General features: G+C 46.8%; 1 long non-coding RNA gene across 1 annotated transcript; it reads left to right on the top strand.

The window, feature by feature from the left end:
- Nucleotides 1-1,270: 1,270 nt before the first annotated feature.
- Nucleotides 1,271-16,673, top strand: LOC110339350. The gene is made up of 3 exons (XR_002381470.2): nt 1,271-2,509; nt 10,850-10,978; nt 15,560-16,673. It is a non-coding gene; the product is annotated as an uncharacterized LOC110339350 (long non-coding RNA).
- Nucleotides 16,674-18,234: the final 1,561 nt, after the last annotated feature.

The raw sequence follows: 18,234 nt of genomic DNA, 5'->3' as shown, positions 1-18,234 counted from the left end.
GCGCCTGGAGGTAGGCAGAGAGCTGCTGGCTGGAACTGCCTAAGTCTAAGGGGCCTGAAAAAAAATGCAAAACCCAGGGAAAGTGGGGAGGGGCTGCTCGGAGCTTGGGAAAGGCCTCTCAGATGCTGTGGCCATTGCTCTGTTGCCTGTGTGCAAGTTTCCATCAGATTCCCTCACACTTAGAATCCCAGCACCCTGGAAACTGAGGGCGGGAAGACTGCTGTATGTTTAAGACCAGCTGGACCACATAGGGAGTTCTGGAACAGACAAAACTACAGAGTGAGACCTAGTCTCCATTCAGCAAAACCAACAAGCAATAATAAAAAGGTACTAGGTAATTAAATCCTTTCGGGTGGGACATTTTGGGGGATGGGGTGGGTCTGTTTCCCCAAATGGTCAAAACTTGCTCGTATATTTGAAACTCAACCATTGGGTATAATTTTCACGAAGGTGAGCCACCCTGTCTTCAGCCAACTCCTGACCTCACAGCACAGATGTATTCAGTTGGATTCAGGTGACTCTAAGTTCGCAGATTCCTCCCCACCTAGGCCCTGCCGATTGCCAAAAAAGCACATACCCTCTTCCTCACCAGAATCTCCTCTTTTTTTTCCCAAGTAGGAAACGAGGCAAGAAAATCAACAACAATTTCCTTCACTTCACCCCACGTTGTCCTTTTCCCTCCCTGCTTGGAGTTTCATGCTCTGGCCTTCTAAGGAAGCTCATCTTGGCCTATGAGGGGAGATATGCCAGACTGTAGTCATTCTCTGTCCTTTGATACAAGAGAAGCCAGGCCAGTAGGAGCAGGAGTCTTATCCAACTCCCAGGATCAGGGACTCTACTATTCTAAATCCTCCCAGATATTTTCTCCCATAACTCTCCTCTACACTAGGAACTTGTGCATGGCAATATTAGTCTCTCTAAGTCAAATAGACAATGTCCTTCGTAAAATGGGAAGTGAAGAATGTCTGTCACAGAGAAGAAGGCGTGACAGTTCACTGGGTGGAGCTGGAAAAGTTTTCTTCCTGAAATCCTCTTTCTCCAGCAAAGGCAACCCGAGAGTGTCGTGGAATATTATTTTAACCAGGCAAAGAAGCGATACACTTGTTTTGCTCTGGAATATTACTTTAACTGTGCAAAGGTGTGTTACTTTTGTTTATGCTGCATTTGCTTAACTATGTAAAGATGTGCTGATTTGTTTCACCTTGCCTGCCTAAGTCGCCCGATTGGTCTAGTAAAGAGCTGAATGACCAATAGCCAGGCAGGGGAGGGGTAGGCAAGGCTGGCAGGCAGAGAGACAGGCAGCTACCAGCCAGATCAAGAAACAGCAGGAAAGTAAGCCGTACGGAAAGAAAGGTAAAAAGCCCCGAGGCAAAAACATAGATGAAGAGAAACAGGTTAACTTAAGTTAAAGGGGGAAAAAAAAAGCTGGCCAGAAACAAACAAAAGCTAAGGCCAAGCATTCCTGAGTAATTAGAAGTCTCCATGCCATGATTTGGAAGCTGGTTGGTGGCCGAAAAGAAAAAGACTAGCAGAAGAGAGACTGCCGTGTGTGACTAGATTCCAAGATACCGTGTGCTTTGGATGAGGGGCAAGCTGGGGCCCCGCAATCTTGGTATAGGAAACAGTTGAGTCTTGTATAAGCTTTGGACATTGGGTCCCTGGAAATGACGATGACCCTTTGTGTAGTTATCAAGCTACAATGAACTTGGTGGCCATCCAGTCACCTAGCTGAAGGACTATATAGTTGACCATGCTTGTAAGTGGGGTTGTGAAAAGACTTGGATAGACATCTTGCCAAAGCCCAGGGCAGCTGCAAGGAGACACTGTAAACTCCCAATACCTGTGTAACGTGCCCAGAGGCAAGGGCATGGGCTTTTTGTACCAGGATGCATGGGGCATAGTCCCCAGCACTAGCATTCCAGAACTCTGCCTGTCTGGGGCTAGGATGAAAAGAAAAACTGACTGCCTGGAGCTGTAGCCTGCCCAGTTAGATGAGGTCTAAAGTCCTGGCTCCTCCTCCTCCTCATGCCCTTTGCCTGCGCTGCTGTTCAGGTGGGAACCAGCTCACCTGGAGAGATGTTGAAGCAACACTAGGAAAAACCAATCCAAACCAAATTCCAGGAGTCTCTAAGCCGAGCGTGATCTGAAGTGAGTGGCTGGGTTGGCTTATGGTTGAGGAACCAGACAGCTCAATTTGAAGTTGATGCCGGAATGACTGAGTTTGAGTTGTTTCGGGAGCAACCTGAGAAGGGAAACCCGCACTTCTTCTTTCTGGACTCCTTTGTCACCTGGCACTTTTTTTTATCATTGCTGGGCTCTCTGGAGGAGCCATGGAAACAGAAACAAGATGGACAGACACTGTTGCCCGTTCATATGCCCATGATTCATGGCAAGTGTGCGATGGGCCTTGGGAAGCTTTCAGGACGAGGTACTTCCTGTTTCCACCGTTACTTCATCCTCAACTTTCTTGGACCGCTCCAGCCTGAGCTCCCGTAACAAAACAAGTAAGGTAAGATGGAATTGAGATCATCTTTCTCTCTGACGTCTCTCATAAAATCATGAGAATTCATATGCCGGGACCGAAGACAAGGATTTGGGTCCTGGCTCTGAGTGACCACACAGTATCTCTAAGTTCTGTTTCCTTGTTCGCAAAATAGAAAAGTCAAAGGAGGGACCTCACTCAGGGTTATTGCGGGATAACTGCAGTAGCACGAGGCATGAATATCGTGTATGACACATTACAGCACACGCCACGAGCGAGCTGGATAGGATGCTGAGCACACTTGAATTCCCTCTAGTGTGCATGGGCAGCCTCAGCAACAAAGAAATGGAAGAGGAATCAACCAGCCTTGGTGCCATGGAAAGAACACCAGCCCCCATCCATGTCCCTTCCCTCTGCCCCCCACAAGCAAATGGCGAATACCCCATAGCAGCAGCTTTGGGACAGATGCCTTCGTGTGGAGGAGCCAGAGCTGGTAGCCAGGGACGGGGTCCCACGGGGCGGCACAAGTGAATTTTTCCTTCCCATCTGACAGTTCAGGACTGGATGTTTCTTTCCAAATGAAGGCAGTTCTGGAAGGTCGTTGGGAACAGTGAATTGTGATTACGCTGGCACATTTTTAATTCTGTCTCGTTACTGCTGCTGTTAAGGCTGCATTATAATAATTGCTTTAGTTCTGCTTTGGTATTTTTGGGCTCCTTTAATGTAGCTGTAATCTATGTGTATATTAAAGTAAGCAGAGCCAAAGAGCAGGGGCAGCCTTGTTAGACCAGGGAAATGAATGTTAAGGGGCCGGAAGGGGAGCAGGCAGGCTGGAGAACCTCAGGACGGCAGGGGGAGTGGACGCTCTGGCCCCAGGCCTGACACGCATTCATGTGGTGACTTTGAGCCAGTCTCCAACCCGTTAGATAAGTTGCAAAGCGTGTCTTGTCAAGGTCTGAGGGGAAAGCCCAAAGCTGGCAAGGAGCCCAGAAGATGTCCAAATTCGGTCCTCTGGAGTAGCCAGAGCAGAACCCTAGGTAGAGCCTGCCTCTTCCTTTCCAGCAGCCTCCAGAAGGATGGCCACATGACCTCTAGGCCAAGGACCGAAGTCACAAGAGTAGCATGCCAACAATCCCATTTCTAGGGGCAATTTTAGCTCTGATCATCTTCACTCACGGATGTATTTTTGTTTTGTTTTTGTTTTTGTTTTGTGTTGTTTTTTAACATCTGATGTAGGTGACTGGTTGCCACTCTGAAGGAACAGCCTTGACCGGGGCATTTCAACCACTTGAGGGAGGCCTCTTAGGAGTCCTTGATCAATGTGGCTTCTCCTTTTTATCCCCTTCTTGTGGTTGGTTGTAAAATGTCTCCCACAGGACCATGCGTTTGGAAACTTGGGCCCCAGCCGGCTGCTTTGTAGGCGGAGCCTGTGTGGAGAAAGGAGGTTTGTTGTATGTTGAAGCTTAGCTGGGCTTCCTATCTCATGATGCTGGGAAGTCCTAGCTCCACCCTCCCTCCACGATGGCCCTGTGTCTGCTGCCACATCTTCTCGGCGGTGACGGACTGAATCCTACCCTAAACCTTGAGCCAAGATAAACTCTTCCTCCTTTTGGGTTGATGTTTGTCAGGTGTCGGGTCACAGTTACAAGAAAGGTAACATATCGGGGCTGGAGTGGTGGCTCAGCGGTTAACAGTGACTGTTCTTCCAGAGGACCTGATTCAATTCCCGGCAACCACATGGTGGCTCACAACCACCTAGAATGAGATCTGGTGCCCTCTGCTGGCATGCAGGCAGAAGGCTGTATACACAATAAATAAATAAAATATTAAAAAAAAAGAAAGGTAACATACACATACCCTCAAGAGGGCAGTGAGTATGAGCTTGGAGTGCAGTGTCAAGTGTCATTTGAGACTGTGCCCCTCACATATCAGTATGTTCTATGGTCCTTTCCAAGCATATGATTGACATTGGAGTTTCTTCCTATAGTCCTTACCATAGTCCTATGAGCAAAGGATTGGAGTCATCAGTTTAGATGGGCCAATGGAGCTAGGGTCATGCTCAAATAGTGAGTGCTACAAGTTTGCCTACATCATAGAGAACAGCAGGCACAGGACTGAGACCCTGGTTCTCAGCACTGCCTCCTGCTTCCAGCACTCTTAAGTGTCGCCACCATCTTCCATGCCACTCAGAGCTTAGGCCTGGCATTCAAACCTGTCAGAGGGAGAAGAATGAGAAGTTGACCTGGGATTTGGTGTACCAGGACTGTGTAGCACAGGAAGGGGACCATGCAGGGGTGTGGCTAAGCGCACTCTTAAAGCAGTTGAACAAGTCTACAGACCTGGGCCATCTGTTGTTCAAGGAGCCTGAAGAGTACCCACCTCTCACAGCCTCTCTGATGCCTCATAGCTTTGTATCTGATACTCAGAGAAAGCAGTGTCACTAACTGCCTCTCATGGCAACAGATAGCCTGTTTAATCCCTCAGTCATCATCATTCAAAATGCCTTCTTTATTATGGATCAAAGTCTCCCTAATTATCCTGCTTTGAACACTGGGAATTAATCCACCCTGTTTTAGCTACTTTTCTATTGCTGTGACAAGATGCCATGACCAAGGCAATTTATAGAAGGATTTTGTTTGGGGCTTACAGTTTCAGAGGGTAAGTCCATGATGAGGCAACAGGCAGGCAGGCAGGCAGGCAGGCATGGAGCTGGAGCAGCAGCTGAGAGCCGGCATCTTGATCCACAAGTTGAAGGCAGAGAGAACTACGCAGGAATTGTGTGGGCTTTTGAAACCTTAAAGCCCACCCCAGATGACCCCCCCACCAAGGTCACACCTCCTAATCTTTCCCTAACAGTCCCAACCCAATGAGGGGAAGGGGTATTCTCATTCAAACCACTGCCACCCCTCCCCCTTTCTGTGGAGGCAGCTGGAAGTCCTCCTGAGCCTCCCTCAGATGCAAGACCCTCGGGTTCTTTTTCTGTTACTTATGTTCAGATGTCACCCAAAGAAGAAAAAAAAAAAACATCAAACTGTCTCCAGTCTAAATAGACGCCTATAAATAGCGTTTTCTTCTTTCTATACCATGTTGTAGTCAAAATTAAGGGGTGACTACCAGTACCACACACTGTGCTGAGAGTTGGGGAACATTAATGAGAATTGACTTGCTCTTTGCCTTGGTGAATGGACGGTAGCATCCACAGTCACTAAGTAAGCAAGGATGGACACATACTCCTCCTCACTCTTTTTCTTAAATGAGTGTGCTAAATGCTTTTACATTTAGTAACAAACACTGTCCCCCTTTGACTGTTAGAACCATGGAACTCATTGCCCAGGGGTCGAGCTTCCAGCACTAGTCCATTCCCCCGTCATGTAGGCTGTCCATTCTCACTATGTGTTTCCCCTCTCTCCTTGATGTTTCTCCATTGCCCATGGACCCCACTGTTTAGTCCCCTCATCCTTTCTCCCAAGAGCCGGGCAGTCCCCCTGAACACCACCCTTAATTAGTTAATAAAATTCCCTCCATGACACAGGCTGCTCTCCCCCAGAAAAGCCAGTGACAGATATGAGCACCATTTGGTCTAATTAGTCCTGATATTTCACACAACATATTTGTGAGGGCTTTTTTGGAGGGGGGCAGGCAGAGAAAATACTTCTATTAAAAGAACAGCAGGGAAGCTTGGATGCTGGGAAAGGAAGAGTTAGGGGTCTTTTGTCAGTGTAGAAGGCCTTTGTGAGGGCCAAACCACCTGTCCGGGAACACCTGCCTCTGTTTCTCCTTGCACCTCTGTCCACATTAACTGGCCTCCAGGGGGCTGAGATTCACTCCTTTCCTTATTCCAATGACATGAAGTTCCTGATTGAGGGATCTTTTTGTGTTCTAGTGGCAGAAATCTATGCAGGATGACGAGGTAACATCAGAGGGGGCTTAGCTATGAAGTCCTGGAGAGCTAGGGCACAGTGTTGTACAGTTGGGTCCTTGTTGTGTCTTCCGCTTTGACCTTGGGATGATTATTGAATTCTTCAAGGCCACTTGGCAGTCTAAGGGCTATGTCAGGACAGAGAAAGGGAGATGGGGTATGAACGTACCTTGAGCTGCTAGGATAGATGTCTCTCAAGATACAGGATATTGGCTATTACAGTGTGTAAATTAGGAGTTGCTCTTGACATAGAAAATCAATCGTCTATTCCTCTGTCACAGTTTCTGACATCTGTTTATAACCTACGAGTTTGAAGAGCTAGGCTTATCACTCCACCATGCTGAGCTGACTGTGCTCTTCTGTCATCTTCCAACATGACTCCAATCCCATGAGCCACCTTGTAAGTCCACAATTAAGGATGAACATTAGCTTTGTTTTTCTTTTAAAAATACTCCTGGGTTTTTCATGGTGTCTATGTTTTTTTATCCTGAGTAGATGGTCCATAAATCTTAGTAGAACCAGAAATACAGCAGAAAATCAAGCTTCATGAGAGTTTCTGGAAGGAGACATGGGATAAGACTCAGAACTCTTGGGCTCCTGATAAATCCATCCCTGTGTGTCTTTTGACTGTGGGCAATGACATCCCCTCTCCAGACCCACATCTCTAACATGGGGGATCTGAATGAACTCTGAGCTTCACTGTAGTTCTAACGTCCAAGCACAGGGGAGGGGGAAGCATTATATTAGTAAACTTACCATTGTGAGGAATGGATATAATATGAAAATTCAGGATCCCTCGGGTTTCCACAAACTTTCATCCCTAAGTCTACTGCTTAGCCCTTCCATGCTTCCCCTAGCTGCTAAAAACCACCACTGTGGTCATTTGGGTACCTGAATAACCTGTCCTGGTCTATGTTCATCTTGTTCTTGACCCTTTGCAGGTGAGCTCTCCCTGAAGTGACTGTCCGTTATAACCATTCCTAGACAGGGTGTGGCTGTCCCTTAGAAGTAGGAGGCCCATAAGTAAAATCTCCTACTTGTAGGTGGTGTTTCAGAGTGTGGGCTGGGAACTTATCCTACATGTGGATCCTGGCTCTATATCATCATCAGACACCATCCTGGTATTCCTCCGTGTCAGTTCCCTTATCTTGAATGTTATGGTAGGATTAAGAGGGAAAATGCCATGTAACCCTTAGCACCATGCCCGATTCAGTAAACACTCCACAGATGGTAGATACTGTCATTTTGATGATGCCTGGGATAAATCCCTATGACCTCTTCCTTCCAATCAGAAGTGTTCTCTGCCCACCTACCTCAACGTTATTGGTGTTCCTTTTTATGAGGGACTAGAAAAAAAGTCATTTAATTATATCCTTGCCTCTATGAATTATGAATTCTTTCATTTTAAGAAGTCAAATAGAGATTTTTAAAATTAGCTTCATTGCTGGCAAAGCTCAATTAGGGGAAGAAGATTAAACTCAAAGATCTTCTTTTCAAATACTTTCCTCTAGTTTCAGACCTGGGGTCATTCTAGAGGAGAGCTGAGTAGGCCAAGGCACAGAGCCTGCAGAGGGAAGCCAGCAGTGTGACCTCTTAACAGTGCTGGGTCATGAAAAGCAGCTCCCTGGACTGGGAGCCACCACACCTAATCCTTGGACATACCACTCTGCCAGTGGTAGGGGGTGCTGGAGGGTCAGGCAGGAAAGCGACAGACTATTTCCTTCCAGTACTCCAGCAAAGATGGAGCTACAGTGAGGGAGGAAGGCAGTAAGGGTTCCTACTACAACTTCGGCTAAAAATGCTTACTTGGGGGGGGGGATGGCAGCTACTCCAGTGGTACGAGGTCACCAGGAGTCTTCCAGATGCTTCCACAAGTTATTTTCAAAAATCCTGGATGCTTCCCATAAAATATTCTAGTGTGTGAGTGTGTGTGTGTGTGTGTCTGTCTGTCTGTCTGTCTGTGCATGAACATTATTATAAAAGATTAAGACACAAAAGCAGCATGTGATGGTAAAGACTACCACTGGGAGATATAGCTTGACCAGGATGCATGAGGTCCTAGTTTCAATCTCTGATCTTAGGAAAAGAAAAAAGAATTCTGTTAGCCACAGAGTTGAGGATGCATTCGGCAATAGGGAGTCCTACAGTGGAATCAGTATCTCCACATTTCCTACCATGTCCATGAACAGTTTTGTGTTCGTAGGACTTTTGGATACAGTTTCTGTAAGTTTGATTTACAGATTAAGGGATGAACTTACTATTTTCCACACTCTAAGCTGCATGCTCTAAGAAGAATTTGTTTTCCAGTGCCCCTGGTGGTATGCTCTGGACATCAGGCCCTCCGTGTTCATAGCAGGTCCTGGAGGTCCTGTTGCCTTCCCTGTTTCCTTCTTGTAGTGCCAAGAACTCCCACCTCTGGTTGGCTTTCTGCATGTTCATGAGATCTGTGCATTTCTGAAGCCATGTGAGCCCCAGAAGGCAGGCGTGCAACTGCCACAGGACAAGGTAGCCAGCTATAAGGGACCCTGGCAGGAGGGGTGACTGACACTCAGGGTTTCAATCAACAACTCTCCCTTCCTGTTCCATACAAAAGCTGCCCAGAGTTCAGCCTGAGGAGCAGATGAAGAGCTCTCAGCCCATCTCAGAGGTGGAGGAGCTGACATCTCCTGCTGCCTGTTGGGATAGATGTAGTCCCCTGGAGACGTCTTTACTGAAGGCCTACTCTGTGCTCTTGCCTCTGTTTTCCTGTCACCAGACCATCTCCTTGTCCCCTTTCTCCCTCCTGAACTAACCCAGCAGGAGTTGGGCCTTTCTCTGAGCCCGGGTTCCTTGGTCCCTTGTCTAGTTTTCTTTCTTGGATCAGATTCTGCTTCTAGAATTCCTACATATCTACCCACTAAGTAGTTGAATGTCTACCTGATGTAGATGGCATCAGTTCCAGAAACCTCACCTTCGTGGTGGTGCTTGCCTAACTTGAGCATCCTCTGGCTCACGGACACCAGACTTTGACCTAGCCCCACTCTCCCACCCCTGACCTTGCCCTTTGACCTCTAGACATGTGACTGCACGAATCCCTACACTGGACAGATTACCTGTCCCACCCTGATCCTTTCTGCATTGCCCTGCTTCCAGCAGGAGCTCCTTGGATCCTGAGCAATCGAGGTCATGTCATTGGTGACATGTCACCTGTCACTGGTTTTTCTCATGAGGCATTTAACTGTCACTCAAATGTCAGGCATTTCTATTAGTTTGCCATCTTATTTGGAAATTTATTTATTGTTACTAATACTTTGTCAGAAAAACATTGATATATCCCTTTAAATAAAGGATTTTAACAGGCATTCTCTAGGGAGTTTGTTGCACTAGGGAGGAGAGGCCAACATTTCCCCCTGAAGGAACACAACCCTAATTTTATCTTGAAATCGAATAAGAAAAGAAGATGCATGCCCTAAGAATTGATTTCATAGGCAGCGTCCCTGGGTGGCAGATACATAGAGATGCTTTCAGATAGATGGGAGAACCACAAGACATGAAGACTGCCTGTCCCCGTGTGTGTGGTTGGTGACCCCTCAGCGCCACCTGGGTACACCTACAGAGAAATGCCTGCTTGGAGAACATTTCTGCCTTCTGTTTGACAGTTTGGAACTGTTCATTTCACTGTAGCATTGATCAGGCCCTGCTGTAAATTTACAAGCCTGAATCTATTTACTCTGCAGGCATCCTTATATGATAGACACTTTTACTCTGCACTCTACAGAAGTGAAAACAAGGGTATGGAGCCTGCTGAAGGTCATCACACATGTAGGAAACTGCAAAACGGACATAACTAGCCAGCACCTGGTGGCAGAAACTATGTCCTCTTCCCTAGGTTGTCTCCTAGGCATGACCATCATTTGGACCGTCATTTTGATGGGCTATGGACCATCCACCCTTGGACTCGGGCCCTTGTTTCTCTCTGTCTCTCTCTGTCTGTCTGTCTCTGTCTCTCTGTCTCTCTGTCTCTCTGTCTCTCTCTCTGTCTCTCTCTCTCTCTGCCTCTCTGTCTCTCTGTCTCTCTCTCTCTCTCTCTCTCTCTCTCTCTCTCTCTCTCTCTCTCTCTCTCTCTCCATGGGACATGGCACAGGGACTCGATACATAGCATCTTTGCTGCCCAATAGGGAGCATGATTCATCTCTGGCATCTGCTTTCTTCACCTGGAAGACTGGATTCTGTGCATAATGCAGTCTAGTCTGTCCTCAGGTGAACTTATAACAGAATACCCATCGTGCCCATCCACTTGGCAGCCACACAACATTTCCAGTCTGGTCAAAGACCTCCATCGACAGTTCTATTCATCTTGTCCTTGATGGACCTCGTGGCTGCTTGTGGTTATTGGATCCAGAAAGCCATTTTGCCAACCTGTCCAGCCCCTTTAACATCTAATGATGTTCCTGCCCCTTTGCCTTTAGGTGATAAGAATTGCTTCCCTATACTAGTCCCCGCAGTCTCCCATTTGGTGGTACCAAGGGACCATGAAGAATGAAAAGGGGGAAAATGAACCAGTGAAGCTGGGAGCGATGACTGGAATGTGCTTTCTAGTAAGTACCCAGAGCCCCTTTCCAGCTGTTTCTGGTGAACATGTGATAGGCTAATATCTAGTGGCTGGTTTCAGACTGAAGAGTCTTTGTGAGTCTCCCTGCCACCTACCGTGTTAGTTAGCTTCTTAAATAAGAAAGCATCTAATGGGCACATGACTGCCAGTGATGTGGTGGCTCCCTTGGCCTTTCAAAAGCAACAGCAGGTACAGAGGGGGAGATCTGGAATCAGGGAAACAGATTTCTACTGCTGGGATCAGGGTTCTTGTCCCATGTAATGAGGGCCTCTGACCCGACTTCAGGACTTGGTTCTCAGGCCTCTGAAACTGAAGGCTAATGGGGGCAGGGAGTCAACAGTACAACATGGAGGCCGGGAAAGACCCCCACCCATACACTCACACAGTGTGGGGCTGATCAGTGAGGTAGGGCCAGACACCACTGAAGCCTTCCCTCTGCTCAGAGGCAAGGGAAAGAGGTGGGCGGACAATTAAAGTTCAAACTGGCATTTCAGGGGGGTGGCCCTGGCATTCGTTAGTCAGGCTCTGATTACCAGCATCCACGCAAATGACATTTGCACCCTTCCCTCCCCCTGGCTCCTGCTACTACCTGTCACCATGTCACCATGTCTCTTGGAGAGACAGGCTGGTGGGGGCCCCAAGGGCGGGACAGAAAGGACCTGGCTAGTGAGGAACAATTGTCACCTGTGGGTCCCAGCACAGAAGTCCTTCAATGAAAGTCAGAGGTTAAGGTGGGGGTAACAGATCGATTGATTCCCAGAAAAAGAAAAGAACTGAGATGGGGAACTCCCGGAGTTTCTTTTTCCCTAAGAAGACAACACGGTTGACAGGGATTCACCCCACCCTTTGATGGGAAACTGGGACACATGTGGGGGGTAGGTCCTCCTGGACCAGTTATCTGTCCCTTCTATTTCTCCTCTCCACCCCCACTCCGGCTTCCCTTCCCTGACCTAGCCTCTGTCAGGCTCTCTGCCCATGATGGATTTTTCAGGCTTCATTTAGTGACATAACCATCCCAGCGAAACATACAAATGGTGCAACCATGGATCGTAATATGCAGTAAACGGTTTTTTACCTCCTATCATTTTTTTATAGGAAGAAATTGGCTTTGTGCTCCCCCTATGCCCCTCCCATTTGCAGGTGGGCTATTGCAGGGGGAGGGGTCCCCTCCACTCCTTCATCTATGAGGCTGTCAGCTCTGCTCCAAACACCACTCACTCACTGGGAGTGGAGGGGGCAGCTCAGCTTTGATTAACTGTCGTATGTGATATTAATATCTAACAGGAGGCTTTCGTGGCTGGCTCTGCAGAAGGACAGCCATGGGGAAAAACACAGGCACCCCTATGAGATTTAGTTCTTTATTTACTTGTATTTTTGTTTCTAGAAGATTCTGGGTGGGTCTCTCCCCCTCCTTCCTTCCTTCCCTCTCTCCCTCCCTCCCTCCCTCCCTCCCTCCCTCCCTCCCTCCCTACCTCTCTGCATCCTGCATCTCTTGCAGGATACCCTTGGCTCTTTATTTGGTTTTTCCTGGCTTCTCCCATCTATGCAGAGGAGGCTCAAGGTTCTATGGCTTTGCTATGCTACAAGATTGGAGTAGAATCTCTGACCAAGCCAGGTCAGGAGACAACACATCTGCTTACCTCTCGGAAAGGAGGATCTGATGATGCCAAACTCAGTATCTTTTACTCTAAGTCAGGGTCCCTGCCAGGTCATTCAATTCATCCCTCTGGGCTGTCCCTTGTTTCCTTTCTGCCCTACACACTGGCTCCAGTGGCTTCATTTCTCTTCCTTCATGCAGACCTAGAGGTCTCAAGCCTGCAGTCCATGCCATCTGCTCTTTTCTAAAAGTGGAAACACATTCAATGAGCAGCCATTGTGGGGAGGGAGAAAGATTTGCTGAAGGAGTTGGGTGATAACTTTATAGCCCTTCCATAGTTCTGGACCCATCAGATAGCAAATCCCTACCCTCTGTGCCTCTTTCTGTCAGCTGCCTCTTGCATGCCAGCGAAGGTGGAGAGCAGCAGAGTGTTACATTGCAGCAGCTTCCTGCTGCCTGCTACTACTAACCCTGTCTCCATGGCTGAGGAGCAGTTGCTTTTCAATGCTGTCTTGCCAGCAGAGCTGGAGAGAGAGAGACACAGAGTTGGAGAAAGAATGAGAGACAGACAGAGACACAGAGGTAGACAGAGAGAGAGTTGGAGACAGAAAGACAGACACAGAGATAGACAGGGAGAATTGGAGAGAGACAGAGTTATAGAAACACCAAGAGAGACAGAGACACAGACATAGACAAAGACAGAGAGAGTGGGAGAGAGACAGAAATTCAGAGACAGGAAGACAGAGACAGAGCAGAGTGAATGTTCTAGTTCATGGGTTGAACTCTGCCACAGAGGTCTGGATCTCCATGATGGGACTGACTGTCCACTTTACTCTTTGCCCAGAAGAGAGATAAACATCACTTCATGCTTTATAAAGAGAGATGCTTACCAGTGTGTGGACCCTAGCATGCACTCATGCACACATGTATTCAATGTGTTTGGCACATAGGCCCAGAATGAGGCCTGGTACTTATGAGATACTCTGATGTCAGGATGCTGTTAGGAGAAGATAGATAGTGCCTGAACAAAGGGGACATTCTCTAAGAATGGTAAGAAGTTCTTCAGAAAGGTCATGGATGGATTGATGATAATTGATCTCCAAAGACGCTTAATATGCACATGGTATCAGACTATGCCTCCATTTGTGGTGAGCCTTAGAAAAGAATAAATACAAGGAGAAGAAAGATCAACAGGGGCTTCCAGCCAGCTTGGACCCAGGACACAGTCAGCTTGGAGGGGAGCTAGTCATTGAAAGGACTGTCCATGATAGTTATGTAGTTTGGCCCACATGGAATATGGTGTCTGTCTACCAACAATGAAGGCCTTTCATGGAGAGAAGCAATCAGTCAGCTCTATGTTGTGCCAGAGGACAAAGGTAGGACAGTCATATCACAGGATTAGAAGTATATTTTCTTGCTTGTTTTCCTTTTGCAGTGTTGGAACCACTGCTGGGCAAAGTGCTTTAGCATTGAGCCACAGATACAACCTTTGGGCACAGATTTTTTAAATCCACTTTTTAAATAGTGGTGTGTGTGTATGTGTGTGTGTGTGTGTGTGTGTGTGCATGCATGTGTTTGTGCCTGTGTGTGCATGTATGCAGGTGCTTGTAAGGTCTAGAGGCATCAGACCTCCCTGGAGTTAGAGTTATAGGCAGCTGTGAGCAAGCCCATTTGAGTGGTGGGTACTGAACTGTGTTCCCCTGCAGAATCATTTCTCCAGACAGCTTCCCTCCCACCTCTAGGGAGATCTCTCTCCCACATTTTGTCCCTCCTCATAGTTTTTCCTTGCTTCTTCTTGCCAAAAAGATTAGGCAGTGATTTAGGTCAGATGTCAATAACTGTAGTAGTCCATTTTTCATTATTGTAATGAAATAGTTGAGGCAACATTTTTATGAAAAAGAGGTTCAATGAATTCACAGCTTGGAAGGTTGAAAGTCCAAACAGTCGAGTGGTAACCCCCATAGGACCCAGCTTTGCTGCTGGTGGGTAGCATAACAGTTAATGGCACCACACGGACAAGAGTATGTGTGTGTGTTGTGTGTGTGTGTGTGTGTGTGTGTGTGTGAGAGAGAGAGAGAGAGAGAGACAGACAGACAGACAGACAGACAGACAGACAGAGGTCATTTGAAAGTTAGAAAGCCAGAGTGAGGGGAAGTGGCTAGTCTCGTAACCTCCTCCTGCACCTTGCCTGCTAAACTTTCTACTAGAACTCAACAGTACCACACTGGGGATCAAACTCTTAAACATCAACCCCAGAGAACACACTCACGGCATATGCAGACCCTATCATCAGAGTTGAAAGTTTCTTGCTTTGTGGAAAAAACTGAGCAAGATCACACAAAAGGATTTTTCCATTTGGGGCTTTGAGCTGTAACCAATTTTCCTCCAATAAGGAAATTTGAACTCAGGGCCACAGAAATAAGAGGCACTCAGCTGACTTCTAGAACTTGATGTCCCTCAGCTTTTACAGCCTTGAGGCGCTGTGACCGCTTGCCACCCACCTCACCCCCAGAAAACAAAGCCATTGCATGTCCTCCCTGCAGGACCAGACTAAATTGCTCCCAGCCCTCAGGGTGATGGTGTGTTGGAGGTTTGGGTTCTAAACACAGAAAAAAGCAGAATGGAGGAGATGGTGGTCCTTGGATGAGCTTCTGGGGCTCAGAAGAGTGAAGACAAGTTCTTCCTATCACCCTGTCCCATGCCACATCCTGGATTTCCCTGCCATTCTGTGACTTGGCTTTGCTGGCTGCCACTCAGAGAGGGCAGGACTAAGAAGCAAGCAAAGTACAAAGGAGTTGTGCCAGGGCAACTAAATGCCAGGTTTAGGAGACAAAGTCATGGTAGTGACAACAAATCTATGGCGAAGCCTCCAGCAGATTTTAAACACCTTGATTAATCATAACTTGCTGCACATTATTTCCCTATAAACAAACTACAATGTTACTCATATAAACAGCTTTATCTTGACAGCTGCAAAATGTCAGGATTTAGTGAAGAAGGAGCAGAGACACACCATATGTTCCCACTCCAGGCCTGGAACACACCAACTTACAGCATACTGCCTCACCCGGAAGACATGATTACAAAAGAGGCCTGGGCTTCTGCCTTGCCATGGCTGGCCCACTGCTTTCTAGTCCCCACCCCCTGATTTCCTGAACTATCATGGCTCCAAAACAACTCGGAGGAAGGCTCTGCTCTGAGGGTGGGGAGCAGCAAGCCAGGTGGCAGCTTGGCAAGCGTGGCTGCAGTTGGGTTGTCGTATTTTTTTTCTTTTTAAATAACTGACTCCAATAAATACAGGTGTACCACATGGGGAAACCCATGGTGACAGTGTAATTAAGAGAAACAAGGCAAGGATTGCTGGTTTCCTGCTAAGGAGGATGGCTTCTACCTTTGCCAAGGCTTAGGAAAGACGTGAAATGGAGGCCCCCACGGAAATGAGCAGCTAAGAGAACTTAATGCCATGAAAGAGGGAGTCTGTTCCTTGAGCTGGGCCTATGTCAGTCAGGCTTCTCATTGCCGTGACAAAATACCTGAGAGGGATTTCTAAAAAGGAGCAAAGATTTATCTTGACTCATACTTTCAAAGCTTTCAGCCTCTGGTCAGCTGACTCCATTGTTTCTTGGCTGTGGTGAAGCAGATCATGCCAGAAGACACTCATAGAGTCCGGTCACCCAGTTCATGGTGGCCAGGCAGTAGAGAGTGAGATAGGAAAGGGACAGCCAAGCTGTCTAGTGACAAACTTCCTCCAACTAGACCATATCTCCCATGTCCCATCAGATTATGAAACCATCAAAGGATTGCTATTGATTAGGTCATAGCCCCCAGGATCCAGTAACCCCACCCACAAAGCACAAACCCAACACAAACCCAACAACAGTCCAGCCCACATGCACAGGTGCACTTAGAGGAGTTGAGATGTGTTTTAGTGGACAGGACTGTTTCTTACTCAAGTGTCTTTACTTTCAGTATCTACCCTTCTGTATAGCATATCCATGTCAGAAGGCCTGTAAACCAGGAGTCAATCCAACCCCTTGACTGTTTAATTAATAAAGTTGTGTTGGAATCCTGCGTTATCCATTCACTTATGTGTTATCTGTGTCTTGTGATAGGACCGTATAACTGAGGAGTTATCTCAATATGAGAATTAACTTTGATTGTCAACTTGGTTACATTAAGAAATACTCAGGACACTGGCAAAGCTCATGTCTGGGTGTGTCTGGGAGGGTATTTCCAGAGATGACTAGATCATGTGTGTTCTGACCTCATAAATAGATGAATCCACTCATGGAATCTTACTATGAAGCATTTATTCTGAAGTGGTGAAGTAGAACTAGGGGTTCAGCTGAAGAAAGCTGGTCACTGGAGCCATGTCTGTAGGAATCTCTTGTCCTGGCCCTCACTTATGATCCCTTGCTCTGATTTCTTCTCACTGTGATGTGAATTGCTTTGTTCTGCCATGCCCCTCTCTGCCATATCAGACCAGTATCTGTGAAACTGTGAACAAAAATCAGCCCCCCCCACAAGTAAGTTGTTTCTCTCTGCTAATGCAGAAAATTGGTATTGAGGAGTTGGAGTCATAGCTACTTGACCAAGAGGTTTTTAAGTCTTCTGAGTTGGTACCTAAAAGGAATTTGGAAAAGTCTGGAGAAACTTGGTAGAAGAATCATGGAATGCTGTAACTAGAGCTCAGTGGACAGTTCTGGAGGAAGCTCAGAAGGTAAGGTTGCTCTCAGAAATGTGGACAGTGAATACCAAGCTCACGAAGTTTCACATGGGACCAAATACTTCCACTGAGAGTTGGGCTAGGGGCCATGCAAGTTACATTGTGCTAATAATCTGTCTATACTCTGTCTATGTCCTGAGACTGAGGGTAGTATTAATGGATTAATTTATCTGTTGATGGAAATTTTAAGAAAGTCTAGATGTTTTTGGCAAGATTAATAATCAGAATCCTATACAAAAGGCAGAACAGAAACACTAGAAAGATATATTATTTGGACAGAAAAGGAGTGTATTTAAAGTTGTGGACAAGGAGAAAACATTATTGTCAAAGAAATTAATGCCACTAAAAAGAAGCCAAGCACTTTTCCCTTGGATGGTAGAAAAGATGCCTTGAGGGCACGTCTTAGGGCCTGGTCTTCTCTCCCATCTCTCCTTTCTATTTCTGGTTTAGTACCACTTCTGTTGTTGCTATAAAACAACCCCAACAAAAGCAATTTACAACAACAAAAGGCTAATTTAGCTCACAGTTCTACGTTATGGTCTATAATTGTGGGGAAGCCACAGTGACAGGAGCCTGAAACATCTATTCACATGGCGTCCATAGCAAAACTCAGAAAGGAATGATTCAGTTTGTGTATGCTTGTGCTTAGCTTGCTTTTCCCGATCTTCTGTACTTCATGGTCTCCTACACAGGAAATGGTGCCACCCACAGTGGGCAAGTCTTCTTACCTCAGTTAATGTAATCAAGATAGCCAACCTCGAGACAATACACCCAGGACAACTTGATATAGACAGTTGCTCCAGGGTGATTCAGAGTTTGTCAAACTGATAAATAAAACCAGCCATCACAATGGCCCCATTCCCCTCTTTTGGAATAATAATACTTGTCTTGTAACATTGTAACATTGCGCATTTGAAGT

The sequence above is a fragment of the Mesocricetus auratus genome, unplaced genomic scaffold (assembly GCF_017639785.1).
Source record: "Mesocricetus auratus isolate SY011 unplaced genomic scaffold, BCM_Maur_2.0 Super-Scaffold_100019, whole genome shotgun sequence".
NCBI classification, from domain to species: domain Eukaryota; kingdom Metazoa; phylum Chordata; class Mammalia; order Rodentia; family Cricetidae; genus Mesocricetus; species Mesocricetus auratus.
This window is presented reverse-complemented; position numbering and strand designations above follow the sequence as displayed.